The sequence below is a fragment of the Salvelinus alpinus genome, chromosome 1, assembly GCF_045679555.1.
Source record: "Salvelinus alpinus chromosome 1, SLU_Salpinus.1, whole genome shotgun sequence".
In the NCBI taxonomy this organism is placed as follows: domain Eukaryota; kingdom Metazoa; phylum Chordata; class Actinopteri; order Salmoniformes; family Salmonidae; genus Salvelinus; species Salvelinus alpinus.
Genome location: NC_092086.1, coordinates 33,010,885 through 33,026,293, shown reverse-complemented (window position 1 = coordinate 33,026,293; position 15,409 = coordinate 33,010,885).

The window sequence follows — 15,409 nt, the reverse complement described above, 5'->3', positions numbered from 1 at the left end:
AATGGGAATCAAGATGGGCGTCATGGGAACATAGCTTATTATTTGAATCGATCAACCTTCAGAAGGGGTGAGTAGCAGCTCAGATCCAGCAGTGGAAGTCCTGCTGCACTAGTCCATGGGACTCCCTGGACAACCACAGAGATCAACAAAATGTTGCTGCAGAAGAGAGAGAAAGCGAGAGAGAGTGTGAGAGAGGTAGAGTGGAGGGTAAGCAAAAGAGAGAAAAAAAGAATGTCAGGATAAAAGAAATCTTGATTTTGTCTGAGAGGGTATTGATTTTTTCCTCTGGGTTGCCCATGTGCACCCAGTCTGTTATTAGTTTAGAAACAAAAAAAAGTAGGCTGTAGAGAGAGGGAGAAAGTGGTGAGAGGTGGCGGCAGGGTTGTGTGTGTGTATGTGTGTGTATGTGCGCATCCACTTGTGTGTGTATGCACATCTGTGTGTGCTTGTGTTTGTGTGCCGGCCTGGCGGGTAGACCCGTATGCACCCCTGCGTTGGATCGCTCGGCCAGTTGGAGAGAGATGGGGGATTAGTGTGTGAGATTAGAGAGATGATTACACAATGTCTTCGCTCTAATGATCCACTCTGTTTGGTCATCTTATCATCCCTGCTGCACCGGATCCCGCTACCGCCGCTGATACCAGATAACACTGGGATTACCCCCCGGCCCCCGAGACCAATGTAGCAGGGTGAACACAGACCTGGCCTGGGCTAGGCCTGGGCTAGGAGGGAGGGAGGGATGGAGAGGGGGGGGCAAAGAGGGAGGGAGGGAGGGAGGGAGGGAGGGAGGGAGGGAGGGAGGGAGGGAGGGAGGGAGGGAGGGAGGGAGGGAGGGAGGGAGGGAGGGAGGGAGGGAGGGAGGGAGGAAAGTGAAAATGAAAAGCTGTAGTGGGAGGGGATGTGAGATGACTCACTGTACAACACACTGTGCTGTTGACCCCTAGAGTCCACTGAATCATTAGCCAGACCCCCTCATTTCTCAGAGAGACATTACACTGACCCCCTTAAGACCATAGACTACACAGCCTTGGACACTGTTCCCACAATTACATTGTAAAGGATGCAGTGGGGAGTACAATACCACTAATAGGTTGTGTGTACAGGTAACTGCCAAAATAAAGGAAACACTTGAGTAAATGAGGGATACAAAGTATATTGAAAGCATGTGCCTCCACACAGTGTAGGTCATGTATAAAAATGACCAGTTGCCCATAATGTTGTTTACCATGGCTAGATGAAGACATCGCAGTGACTTTGAAAGAGGGGTCTCAAAGGAGCATAGGGGGGTTTAAACGGTGTGTGTGAGTGTATGTGTATGTGTATGTGTATGTGTGTGTGTGTGTGTGTGTGTGTGTGTGTGTGTGTGTGTGTGTGTGTGTGTGTGTGTGTGTGTGTGTGTGTGTGTGTGTGTGTGTGTGTGTGTGTGTGTGTGTGTGTAAGAGAAAGAGAGAGAAAGAGTGTGTGTGGTGTGTGTGTGTGTGTGTGTGTGTGTGTGTGTGTGTGTGTGTGTGTGTGTGTGTGTGTGTGTGTGTGTGTGTGTGTGTGTCTCAGTCACCAGATGATCTCAACCCAATTCAACAATTATGTGAGATTCCGGAGCGGCACCTGAGACAGTGTTTTCCACCACCATCAACAAAACACAAAATTATGGAATTTCTTATGGGAAAATGGTGTTGCATCCCTCCAATAGAGTTCTAGACACTTGTAGAATCTATGCCAAGGTGCATTGAAGCTGTTCTGGTGGATGGTGGTGTTTCCTTTATTTTGGCATTTACCTATATGTCTACATATTGTAAGTGTCTGCAGCACAATGTGTTAGTAACTCTAAGGGTGGGTGGGCGTTGTTTGTGTGTGTCTGTGGGGTGTGTGGGGTGGGGAGGGTGGGGGGGCTGTGTGTATGTTCATATTTGTGGTGGCCTGCATCTGTCATAACGCGTATGATTGTGTGCAAATGTTAGTGTGTGTGTTTAAATGTGTGTGTGCGAGTAAGTGTTTGTATGAGTGTGTGTGTATGACTATGTGTGTGTGTGTATGTGTGTGCACTTCTCTCCATGCCTGCACGCTGCTCTGATCTCCCCATTACAAGGTCGATTAAGCCACTAATCCTCAAAATACACGCGTCCAAAAGCACGACAGTGGAGTAAGGAGTGAAAAAAGTATTCTTCTCCCAAGGAAAAAAAATTCTGCAGCTTTCAGTGCTGAGGCTGCAGCTAGGGGCCTAAGCCCTACACCAATACAGTGTTGTACAGAGTATGAGCACGGTGATGTGTTTTACCTCCAGAACCATACTGACTGGGGATTAGCACCCAGACCTAAACCCTGGAAAACCATGCCTTCAGAGCTGCCTTCAGTCCCCCTTCCAATTGAATTCAGTGCACGTCCAGAATATAAGTGGGAATCTGTGATATTATGTGTGATTATATTTCCTCACCAATCTACGGAACCTCATTCAGCTGGTGTTTTTTCTTTTTTTGGTGGTGCGTGTGGGGGAGGGGTATATTTTAATGAAAGTCACACTGAAAATTAAATACACTGACGAAACAGATTCTAAATTGCTGAACACAACTTAATAGAAAAAAACAAGATAAAAATCTCCTTACCTCCTTATTTTCTCCATCATACACTTTCTAGCTCATCCTGCAAATCTGTCTCTCCACCTTCTATCGCTCTCTCTCTCCTCTGTTCCTCTTTCTCTCCCTCTCTCTCTCTCCTCTCTCTGGCCTTCTTTCTTTCTCTCTCTCTCTCTCTCTCTCTCTCTCTCTCTCTCTCTCTCTCTCTCTCTCTCTCTCTCTCTCTCTCTCTCTCTCTCTCTCTCTCTCTCTCTCTCTCTCTCTCTCTCTCTCTTTCTCTCTCTCTTTCTCTCTATCTCTCTCTCTCTCTCCTCTCTCTCTCTCTCTCTCCTCTCTCTGTCCTTCTTTCTCTCTCTCTCTCCATCTCTCTCCATATTCCTCCCTATCACCTTCTTCATATGATTGCGTGCTGAAACGTAGTAATTACAGTGGCTTTTTTAATTATGCATTCCTTGTCCTCTCGCTGCTCCTGCTGGATGGAGGGGGAACCGGCTTAACCTTTAATTAGTGTGAGTGAGCCGAGCTAGCCCACCAATGAGGCTCAGACTCAGCCAGGGATGGAGCTGGTCCTCTGGACTGTGGAGGAGGCCTGATAGGGGTGTTAGGGTGTTAGGGTTGTATCCATTGGCCCATCTCTGATCTCTTATTCCATTCCATATCTGATAGCCCCTAGATCTGCACCCGGGGAGCTGGGGCCTGGATAGAGGTTGAAACCCCTGCATACTCGTATCCTGACCCCAACAGCGCAGAGGTTGCTCTGTTAGCTCCTTCAGAGTTCAGACCCACACTCAACTCCTTTCTCCTCCCAGGATCCACACACACATTCAGTATATAACCTTGTACCCCTTCCAATCTCTCTCCCAACTCCAGCACCTCACCTCAGGTTGCCCCACCGCCCCACCTTCACCCCACCCAACCACAGAGAGACTCTCCTCACAGCTGGTGGCCTGCATGGTCTCAAAGAATCCAGCTAATACTGCTGACCTCTTTAACTACCTTCATATGTTGCTCTCACACCCTCGACTTCCTGTAGCTCTGTAGTGCATCAGCAGCCTGAAGGTTTACCATCAGTAGCCTGAAGGTTTACCATCAGTAGGCTGAAGGTTTACCATCAGTAGCCTGAAGGTTTACCATCAGTAGCCTGAAGGTTTACCATTAGTAGGCTGAAGGTTTACCATCAGTAGCCTGAAGGTTTACCATCAGTAGCCTGAAGGTTTACCATCAGTAGCCTGAAGGTTTACCATCAGTAGGCTGAAGGTTTACCATCAGTAGCCTGAAGGTTTACCATCAGTAGGCTGAATGTTTACCATCAGTAGGCTGAAGGTTTACCATCAGTAGGCTGAATGTTTACCATCAGTAGGCTGAAGGTTTACCATCAGTAGGCTGAAGGTTTACCATCAGTAGGCTGAATGTTTACCATCAGTAGGCTGAAGGTTTACCATCAGTAGCCTGAAGGTTTACCATCAGTAGGCTGAATGTTTACCATCAGTAGGCTGAAGGTTTACCATCAGTAGCCTGAAGGTTTACCATCAGTAGCCTGAAGGTTTACCATCAGTAGCCTGAAGGTTTACCATCAGTAGCCTGAAGGTTTACCATCAGTAGCCTGAAGGTTTACCATCAGTAGGCTGAAGGTTTACCATCAGTAGCCTGAAGGTTTACCATCAGTAGGCTTACCACAAGGAGCTGATGCAATGTGGCAGTTAGGGTCTGCTGCCTAATTAAAATGCAGTTCATTTAAGATCTGTGTTGATTAGACCCTCCGGTTCTGTCTCTGTTTATCTTATCATGGCTGTGGTAGTTAGCGGCTTGTTAGTGATGTTTTAGTCACCTACTGTACGGTACAGACAGTACTATCAAGGTGATGCTAAAGCATAGCTACACTCGTTTCTTGTTGGTAACTAACTAGAGACATATGGATGGCAATAAAATGAATTAGGATCTGGCTTTATGAGGAAATTAGTATGTAGAAATGCAAGCATACACAGTTCATTTGTATTGCTTATTTATGGCTTATGAATTAGTAATTTGTGGTGTGTTAGGGGCTGAGGTGATATATTGAAACTGTACGGGCCAATCATTAATAATAGATCGCTGTCACCTTTTCTAAAGTTCTCACTTATGAATTGCAAATCAGGGGGAAAAACCACAAGAGGTATGAGGAAATTAATTAAAAATCCCTTATAGATACTAGCACACATAATTTTATTGTAATAATTTCCCACTTTAATGATTTTATTCCATTCCATAAAAAAAGGTTTTATAAGTTCCACTGAGGGGACAAAACATTATGAACACCTGCTTTTTCCTTAACATACGCTGACCAGGTCAACCCATGTGAAAGCTATGATCCCTTATTGATGTCACCTGTTAAATCAAATTCAATCAGTGTAGATGAAGGGGTGGAGACAGGTTAAAGAAAGATTTTTAAGCCTGGAGACAATTGAGACATGGATTGTGTATGTGTGCCATTCAGAGGGTGAATGGGCCAGACAAAAGATTGAAGTGTTTTTGAACAGGGTATGGTAGTAGGTGCCAGGCGCACCAGTTTGAGTGTGTCAAGAACTGCAACACTATTGGGTTTTTCACATGCAACAGTTTCCCGTGTGTATCAGGAACGGTCCACCGCCCAAAGGACATCCTGCCAACTTGACACAATTGTGGGAAGCATTGGAGTCAACATGGGCCAGCATTACTATGGAACACTTTCAACACCTTGTAGAGTCCATGCCCTGACGAATTGAGCCTGTTCTGAGGGCAAAAGGGGGGTGCAACTCAATATTAGGAAGGTGTTCCTAATGTTTTATAGACTCAGTGTATATTTAATGTCTGGATTTGAAGCGGTTTCTCTCCAAGCCTTTAATATAAACTAAATACCTAATTGATTTCTGATTATCTTTTAATGAGCAAATAATTGGTACTTCTTCCAAATGCACTGGGTTCCCCAAAAGGATACTTTCACATTGAATTTTAATGAAATAAAGAAGCACGATTCAATGAACTAAAATGAACTTGACAATAATCACCAGCCGAGCTCTCGATCGAAACAACATCCAGATGTAAAGACAATAAACACACCTCCAACAGAACACACCTCCAACAGAACCCACCTCCAACAGAACACACCTCTAACAGAACACACCTCCAACAGAACACACCTCTAACAGAACACATCTCTAACAGAACACACCTCCAACAGAACACCTCTCCAACAGAACACACCTCCAACAGAACACACCTCCAACAGAACACACCTCTAACAGAACACACCTCCAACAGAACACACCTCCAACAGAACACACCTCCAACAGAACACACCTCCAACAAAACACACCTCTAACAGAACACACCTCCAACAGAACACACCTCCAACAGAACACACCTCCAACAGAACACACCTCCAACAGAACACACCTCCAACAAAACACACCTCCAACAGAACACACCTCCAACAGAGCACACCTCCAACAGAAGTTTTGAGGGGAGAGAAAGTGTGTACAGCTCAAACCGTGACAGATTTCTGCATTGTTTTCATTCTCTCATGGTCTTCTATTCAAATACTTTCATTTCATTTCTTTATTTTTTCCTTCTCACTCTCTCAAGAAGGAAATCTCTGGGTTCCAGGTGTCGCCGGGGGTGTGTGTGTGTGTTTGTGTTAGAATGATGATTATTTTTTGTGCTGTTGTAATTATATTGTGCAGTTAATAGAGTGGTGCGGCTGCAGTGGGTGATCAATCAGAGACTAATGAGAGGCCCAGAGACCTGTAGCAGATTGACTGACTGCAGCCCATAGCCCCTCCACTCGGTCTCCACCCCACTCAGCTCCTAATCAGCCCAATACCATAGGAACGCTGGGAATGTTTGGTATGCTTGGCAGAGCTGGATCTACCACTTGGCCCTCCACCCTTAACCCACTTATTCCCATCCTCCTCCTTCCCACTCGGCTCATGTAGGCTAATTAAAGTAGTAGGGAATGTGATGCGGATGTATACCTGAAGCAGATAAAAACATTTCTATGAATAAAAAATATATAAATGGAAGACATTAAACGACAACAGAAGTGAAAATTAGCACTGGATTTGGCGAGCAGCGGGTTCAGAAAAGGGTCGCGGTCCGGTGTAAAGGGTCACATGTAAAAGAGCGGGGAGATTGAATGTATGGCTCAATGAAAAACAGGGAGCATCTAAAGGTGAGTTAATTAAGTTTAATTTGATTTTCAAAAGGCCCTTCTTTCATTTGATTGGTCTGTCTTCCTCTTCATTCAGAGATGTATGGATGGACTGCTGATGCTGCTCTGCCTGTTGGACCCAGGGTTGTCGGTTCCTGGTTTAGTATTAATATTCAATGCCAGCTGGGCTCCCGTTTTAATCATTATGGTGATTAGGAAGGTTTGGCCTTCACACGCCCACACGTAGGTGGGCTCTATAGAGCCGATTGGAAGCCATCGTATGATTTCTGATTTCCCTTTCGCTACACAATAACCTCCATCACAACAGTGCATCAAATGTATTGATATGCCATCCTGGATGATGATGTGCCATTTCATCATGGAGAGGTTACTATATGTGGCTTTTGTGAATGATGATCGAGGTCAAAGAATGGAGTCCTACAGTATGTGAAGAATCAGAAATGGTCATGTTTGAGAACTGTTTGGATGATTGACTGTAGACTAGCCTATAATGTCTAGGCTGTAATAGGGAGGTAGCTATTAGGGAATGTAATGATAATATATATCTACACCAAATGTGTGTGCACAGCAGGAATAAGGGTAGGAGAGAGAGTGACAGAGAGAGAGAGAATGAGAGAGACATAGTGGAAGTTACTTTTAGCGCCTGGAAAAATTAAATGCATGAAATATTCAACAGATGAGAACCGCAGGCACTTTTTAATACATAGAATAAGATACCTGCACGCTGAAACGAGAGCGGGAGAGACAGAGAGGAGAGGGGGATGGAGATGGAGGGAACGGGAGAGGGAGAGAAAGGGAGGGGGAGTTGATATGCTGCAGTCATCCCTTGGGAGCAAAAGGAGTGAAAGTTCTTTAGTGTGTAGGTGTAATGTCCCTTTGTAAAGCCTTCGCCGGCTTCTCTACCAACCTGGAGCACTGTCTGTGCTGCTCAGTGTTGCTCTGTGCAGCTCAGTGGTTTACCATCAGGCTCCACCAGGCTGTAAAAGATGCTCCTTGGTAACACACACACACACACACACACACACACACACACACACACACACACACACACACACACACACACACACACACACACACACACACACACACACACACACACACACACACACACACACACACACACACACACACACACACACACACACACACACACACACACAGACACACTGTGATTATTCCACTAGAATACAACACATTGTTTCTCCCGTCAACTGTGTGACTGTGTCCATGCCATTGGAAGAGTGCTACATCTGCTTTGTGACAATATGTCCCTTCAAAACATTTGATGTGCTGAGGGACTCTTTCACTTCATCCTCAAGGATCTTTGGATCTGTCAAACACAGTTCTTCCTCTTTCTTGTCAGATTATTTGTCTTCACTAGTTTGCGATACATAATGTAGATGTGTGTATATTTACCATATAATCCACCACGTTATATGCACAGTATATTTATAGATTATAGTTTGTGGTGGAAATTTGGCAGATGGAAATATGAACTACAAGCTGTCAATATTTTGTGTCGGATTAACTAACTTCAACAGCAAAAAATGTAATATAAACTTGGCAGTTGAAGAAAACTATTACCGTGCTTTCTGTAGCACAGCCTTTTAATTACTTTATTTCTATTCCAGGAGAGAAACAAACAAGAAGTTAGTGGACAAACAAGTACCCAACCAACTAATAAGCAGTCTGTCCCAGTTTGGCGTCCAACACCTGTTCCTCTTCGCACAATGAAAGAAATATCCCACTAAAAACACTTCTCACGGAATTAGCCAACTCCCACATAAGACTACACTGTTCCATTTCTGTTTTAATTCGGGCACCGCAAAAAATAAACAGGTTACAACATCTGTTACCACCATACTTCGCAGAATTCTCTGTCAGCAATGTCCATATGGTCACTGCCACCCCAAATCAGTCCCTGAATAACTCTGTTTTCTTAATGAAATAGAACATTTGAGGTTCACTACTTTCTGTAATTGGAAATAGTTAAATGAATGGTTGGAGTGGAGGAGACAGAAAGGGAGGAGGGAGGGAGGGGAGAGAGGTGAAGTTGCAGAGGGAGGGGTAGAATGGTAATGAAGGAAAAGTGGAGAGAGTACTTATTGTGTTGAGTTTGTCTAGAAAGTGCGTCTGAAAGCGCTGTCTGTGACTCGCTGTCTGTGATTCGCTGTCTGTGACCCGTTGTCTGTGATTCGCTGTCTGTGACTTGCGGTCGGGTTGAGAGGAAGTCTGTTTGACATACTAGACTGTTTTGGCAGGTGGAGTCCAATGGAAGCCCAAGGAACTCTTATTACCTCGTTATTTTCTAAACCTCCCGTTTTGGACTGGACCTGTCAATGTACAGTATGGCTCATACATGCATAATAAACCAGCTGCAGTCCGTTCACAGTGTGAAAAGGCACATCATCCTTACATTCTAACCTTCTATGATTTAGTGCATGAGATCTATGCGCTCGTTCCTGTCATGTAGTGAACGCACGCTCTGAAGCAAGTGGGGTGAGTGGCTGCATGTGATTACCATTAGTTATTTTGATAACAGCAAAAATACAAAGAATACATCAATCAAATCCACGCATCAGAAGTTAGACAACATCCGAAATTAGAAGTTAGATCTGTTAGACCTCGGTAGTAGTTTCATCTCTCTCTTTCAATGCATTTATCTGCAGAACAGAACATTTTTGTTTGCTAAAGATGGCATTGTAGCCACACAAATACGTTAGAAGATAATTGTCAAGACGATCAGAAATACTATGCTCACAACCTGAATCTCCTAAATGGTGTTGCTCGCTGGTGTATTTTGTTTGAATTTTGGAATATATTGTGCAATAGGCTATAAGGTTTTTACCAGGCATGGGTCCATCCCTTTATCCTGTTTGTGAACCGACACACACATAACTCTGATGCATTCCAGAAATGTACACTGCAAACTTTCACCCACTTTTTAGATCTGAAAATATCCGCCTTTATGTTGTCAACCATCCTTCCAAATCAAATATTATATGTGTTCACCTTTTGTATTTATAAACTTTCACACACGTTTTCCATGATATGGGTAATCCAATGTGGGCAACACTGTTGCTGTTGCCAGCGATCATCATTCATCAGGTAGGCACATGATATAATCAACACACTTTCAACGAGAGTACAATTGATGCAAACATATAAGTATACATTTTCCGTTGTATAAAATTACATTATCACTTTCCCTTGCACGTTTGCAATACTAGTTTGATGAGTCCTGCAACAATCATGATGGACAATGTTGATTGGCAGGTGGAATGATGTCCAATTAGGTTGCAAGTTTAAAGTGGGAGGACGGATCAGGTCAGCACAGTATTGTCCAATGAGGTTGCGGGGTGAGCCCAACATGCACACGACAATTGTATTTATTTATTATCTTTGTGCTTGTGCACACGCTACAGAGGCTCAAGAACAGTGATGTGATGGCATTGAACACAACTGTACAAAATGTCCGGTGACTGGTTTTGGCTCCTGAGAGCTACTTTCAAACTACTGGCTGAAATGATAGAAAACCTTTATAACACGTCTTTAAATGAGACAGAGTGAACATGAGGGATAAGCCACAACTCTCACAGGTATATTAAAATGTGTTGGTAATGATAGATATTTTTTGACGCTGTTTTGATACTTCCGTAACTGTTTGGAACTTTTGGAGAAAATGAAATACTCACTTGGCATTTTGTTCATGGTCCCCCACAAACATTTTTCAGTTTTGTCTTAACGCACACACACACACACACACACACTTGTATACTTGAAAACATACACACTTTCTTTCTCAAACACACACATGCAAATGAGTATGGGCACTCACCGAGACACACACACATGCACACTCACACACACACACAAACACATCCCTGTCTTCCAGTCAGTTCTCTGGGCATGCAGCACTCACTCAGAGGTCATGTTAATTTGCAGGCCCTTCAGGTTGTGTTTCTCTCCCTCCGTCCATTCTCTCTCTCCTCCTCTCTCTCTCTCTCCTCCTATGACAGGTATATGTACTGTACGCCTGAGAGACATCTCCATTTCCCTGGTGAGATGGGCAGTTTCATCTTATTCTACACATTAAGGGAGAGAGAGACAGAGAGAACGGGAGGCAGAATGCAGCCGGAGAAATGTGATCAGACACACGCCGCTCCGTCGACAGGTGACAGTAGAAATGAAAGGAAGCGGATCAGGATTTTACATGTATAAATATTTCTGCTTCTTTCATTATTAATAATTGCTCTTGGGGATTTCTCCACACGTTGGTTCCCTGTCAATTAAGTGCACATCAATGGAGACAAGCTCACCTCCATTGGCCATCTCCTAGCGAACACAATGAACTCATTTTTCCCCAGGAATCATTTCTCAATGGTAGACTTCAGTAAGCTCATTAGGCTCTCGCCAGGAACAGTCTCCATTACGGCTGCATAATTACCACAGTATAACGGCAGTATTCCCTCCCTTCTTCTCCTCCTCCATGAACGAACGGAACACCTTCATTCTGGCGCCTGACAGTAATTATTGTTATGATACATCACCTGGGAGTGAGCGCAACATTGACTTCCTGTATTGTACCTATACGTACAGTAGTGTACTGCTGGAGAGGGAGTGTGTGGGTGTGTGTGTTTATGTGCTCTATGTGTCTGCTCACGTTGATAATAACAGATACAGGTATGCTATAGGTATTGAGCTGTTGAGTAGTTGTTCTCTGTCTTTTTGTTTGTATCAGAATGTTTTGTGTTTTTGTTCATGCATGTTTTGTGGTGTGTGTGTCTGCTGCATGTATTTACACAGTGTGTGTTGTGTCTGCCTGCCTGCCTGCTTGCATGCCTGCCTGCCTGCCTGCTTGCATGCCTGCCTGCCTGCCTGCCTGCCTGCCTGTCTGCCTGCCTGCCTGTCTGTCTGTCTGTCTGTCTGTCTGTCTGTCTGTCTGTCTGTCTGTCTGCCTGTCTGCCTGTCTGTCTGTATAATTAATGAGTTTGTACAACAAATGGTGTGTCTGTATGGTGTGTCTGTATGGTGTGTCAGCATGGTGTGTCTGTATGGTGTGTCTGTATGGTGTGTCTACATGGTGTGTCTACATGGTGTGTCTACATGGTGTATATTCATGGTGTGTATTCATGGTGTGTCTACATGGTGTATATTCATGGTGTGTATTCATGGTGTGTCTACATGGTGTGTCTACATGTTGTGTCTAAATGTTGTATATTCATGGTGTGTCTACATGGTGTGTATTCATGTTGTGTCTACATGTTGTGTATTCATGGTGTGTCTAAATGGTGTGTGTGTCTAAATGGTGTGTCTACATGTTCATGTTGTGTATTCATGCTGTGTATTCATGGTGTGTCTACATGGTGTGTCTACATGGTGTGTCTGTATGGTGTGTCTACATGGTGTGTCTACATGGTGTGTCTACATGGTGTGTCCACATGGTGTGTCGGTATGGTGTGTCTACATGGTGTGTCTGTATGGTGTTTCTACATGGTGTGTCTGTATGGTGTGTCTACATGGTGTGTCTGTATGGTGTGTCTATATGGTGTGTCTACATGGTGTGACTACATGTTGTGTATTCATTGTCACATCCCGGATCTGTTTCACCTGTCCCTGTGATTGTCTCCACCCCCTCCAGGTGTCGCTTATTTTCCACAGTGTATTTATCACTGTGTTTCCTGTCTCTCTGTGCCAGTTCGTCTTGTATGTTTTTCCAAGTCAAGCAGCGTTTTTCCCGTTCTACTGCTTTTTGCTATTCTCCTTTTTCTAGTCCTCCCGGTTTTGACCCTTGCCTGTTTCTGGACTCTGTACCCGCCTGCCTGACCATTCTGCCTGCCTTGACCACGAGCCTGTCTGCCACACTGTACTTCCTGGACTCTGATCTGGTTTTGACCCTTTGCCTGTCCACGAACATAATCTTGCCTACTCCTTTAGGATTAATAAACATTGTAAGACTCCAACCATCTACCTCCTGTGTCTGCATCTGGGTCTCGCCTTGTGTCATGATATTCATGGTGTGTCTACATGGTGTGTCTGCATGCTTGTGTAAGCAAGTGTGCTCACGTTGAGAGAGAGACTGTTGTCCTGGCACCACACTGCCAGGTCTCTGATCTCCTCCCTATAAGCTGTCTCATCATTGTCAGTGATCAGGCCTACCACTGTTGTGTCATCTGCAAACTTAATGATGGTGTTGGAGTCGTGCTTGGCCACACAGTCGTGGGTGAACAGGGAGTACAGGAGGGGACTACGCACGCACCCCTGAGGGGCCCCCGTGTTGAGAATCAGCGTGGCAAATGTGTTGATGGCTACCCTTACCACCTTGGGGTGGCCCGTCAGGAAGTCCTGGATCCAGTTGCAGAGGGAGGTGTTTAGTCCCAGGGTCCTTAGCTTAGTGATGAGCTTTGTGGGCACTATGGTGTTGAATGCTGAGCTGTAGTCAATGAACAGCATTCTCACACAGGTGTTCTTATTGTTCAGGTGGGAAATGGCAGTGTGGAGTGTGATTGAGATTGCGTCATCTGTGGATCTGTTGGGGCAGTATGCGAATTGGAGTGAGTCTAGGGTTTCCGGGATGATGGTGTTGATGTGAGCCATGACCAGCATTTCAAAGCACTTCATTGCTACCGACGTGAGTGCTACGGGCAGTAGTCATTTATGCAGGTTACCTTCACTTTCTTGGACACATGGACTATGGTGGTCTGCTTGAAACATGTAATTATTACAGACTCGGTCAGGAAGAAGTGTGGGAGTTAATGTTACATATAGGGACAGATATAATACTATAGAGCAAAGACATGTGTACATCAGACCACAGGAGGAGAAGGCGACACTTAAGTGCATTTGCTATTCTGGAAAGGGCAGCATACCAAAGATTAGATGGAGCGGAACAAACATAAGTATAATGGCCAAGGCCATAAGTGCTTAGGATAAGCTGGACATACCAATGTCAGAGGGACACACAATGGAGGGTGCCAGCCAACTGACCAACAGATGGAGTATAGGCATAATAAATATATTATTTTAGGACATGAAAGGGTCCCGCCACCATTATAACCTAACCAAAAGCAGATGTGGGCGTTAAAAAGCAAGCTCTGAGATTAAAAGAAAATAATGGAGAAAGATCAAGGGAAGCTATTTTCATATAGAGGGAGGGGACTCTATACGTTATGAAAAAACAGAGTCCTATAAAGGCAGGACTCTGTAATATGAGAATTTAGTATTTTTCCAGGGAGGGGCTCGGCTCTGTTACGTTTGTGATAGGGTCCTTCCATGGAAGGGCTCATTTTTGCTACTTTGTATTAACCTGTTATGGCTGCAGCCCGACGCCGGTACACCTATGACAACATCCAGCTCAAGTGCAGGGCGCGAAATTCAAAATCTATTTTTTTTAAATATTTAACTTTCACACATTAACAAGTCCAATACAGCATTTGAAAGATAAACATCTTGTCAATCCAGCCAACATGTCCGATTTTTTAAATGTTTTACAGAGAAAACACCACATATATTTATGTTAGCTCACCACCAAATAAAAAAGAGGACAGACATTTTTCACAGCACAAGTAGGATGCAAGTAGCATGCACAAGCCAACCTAACTAACCTAGAACCAACCTAAATAACCTAGAAAAAACTACCTCAGATGACAGTCCTATAACATGTTACACAATAAATCTATGTTTTGTTCAAAAAAATTGCATATTTTAGCTATAAATCAGTTTTACATTACTGCTACCATCATAGCTACAGTCAGAAATCGCACGGGAGTAGCCAGAGAAAATAGACACCAACGTCAACTACCTTATTACTCATCATAAATCATTTCAGAAAAATATATGGTGGATAGCTAATGAAAGAGAAAGATCTTGTGAATACAGACAATATTTCCGATTTCTGAAGTGTTTTACAGCGAAAACACAATATATCGTTATATTAGCTTACTACAATAGCTAACACACAGCAGCATTGATTCTAGTCAAACGCTAGCAATAGCACAGTTCGACAGATATATGAAAAAGCATCCCAAATTGGGTCCTTACCTTTGTTGATTTTCCATCAGAATGTTCTCCAAAGGGTCCTTTGTTCAGAACCGTCTTCATTTGGACCCAGAACGAACGATGTCCCTCTTGAATTAGCATGCACACTGGCCATGCCGTGCTAACCTCTCCGTCTTGACAAAATTCTTGCGTCGCATCACGTCTAAAGTCCAGAATAAATTTCAATAATATAATTAAAGTATATTGAAAAAACATACTTTAGGATGATATTGTGACATGTATCAAATAAAATCGAAGCCGGAGGTCATATTCACCTATAACGAGGGTTTTCCAGGAGCGCAGTCCAGTTCCTACTTCGCGCCCAGAAAAAAAAATTAAGTGCGCACTTCTGACTCCAAGATGTTGTTTTCAGTCCCTGACAGAGATAATCAAGTCATTTCTTCTCTCACTTCCGCATGACACACAGGGGAAGGCGTGTGACGTGTTTCTACAGTCCTAAGTGCCAAGGCCTTTTATAGAGAGTATCTTGAAGAGAGACATAGCTTCTTGGAAATTTCACTTTTGGATAGAAAATGGGCTGTAAAAAGAGTTATGTTTCACTTAGAGAAATAATTAAACCTGTTTTAGAAACTAGACAGTGTTTTCTATCCAATAC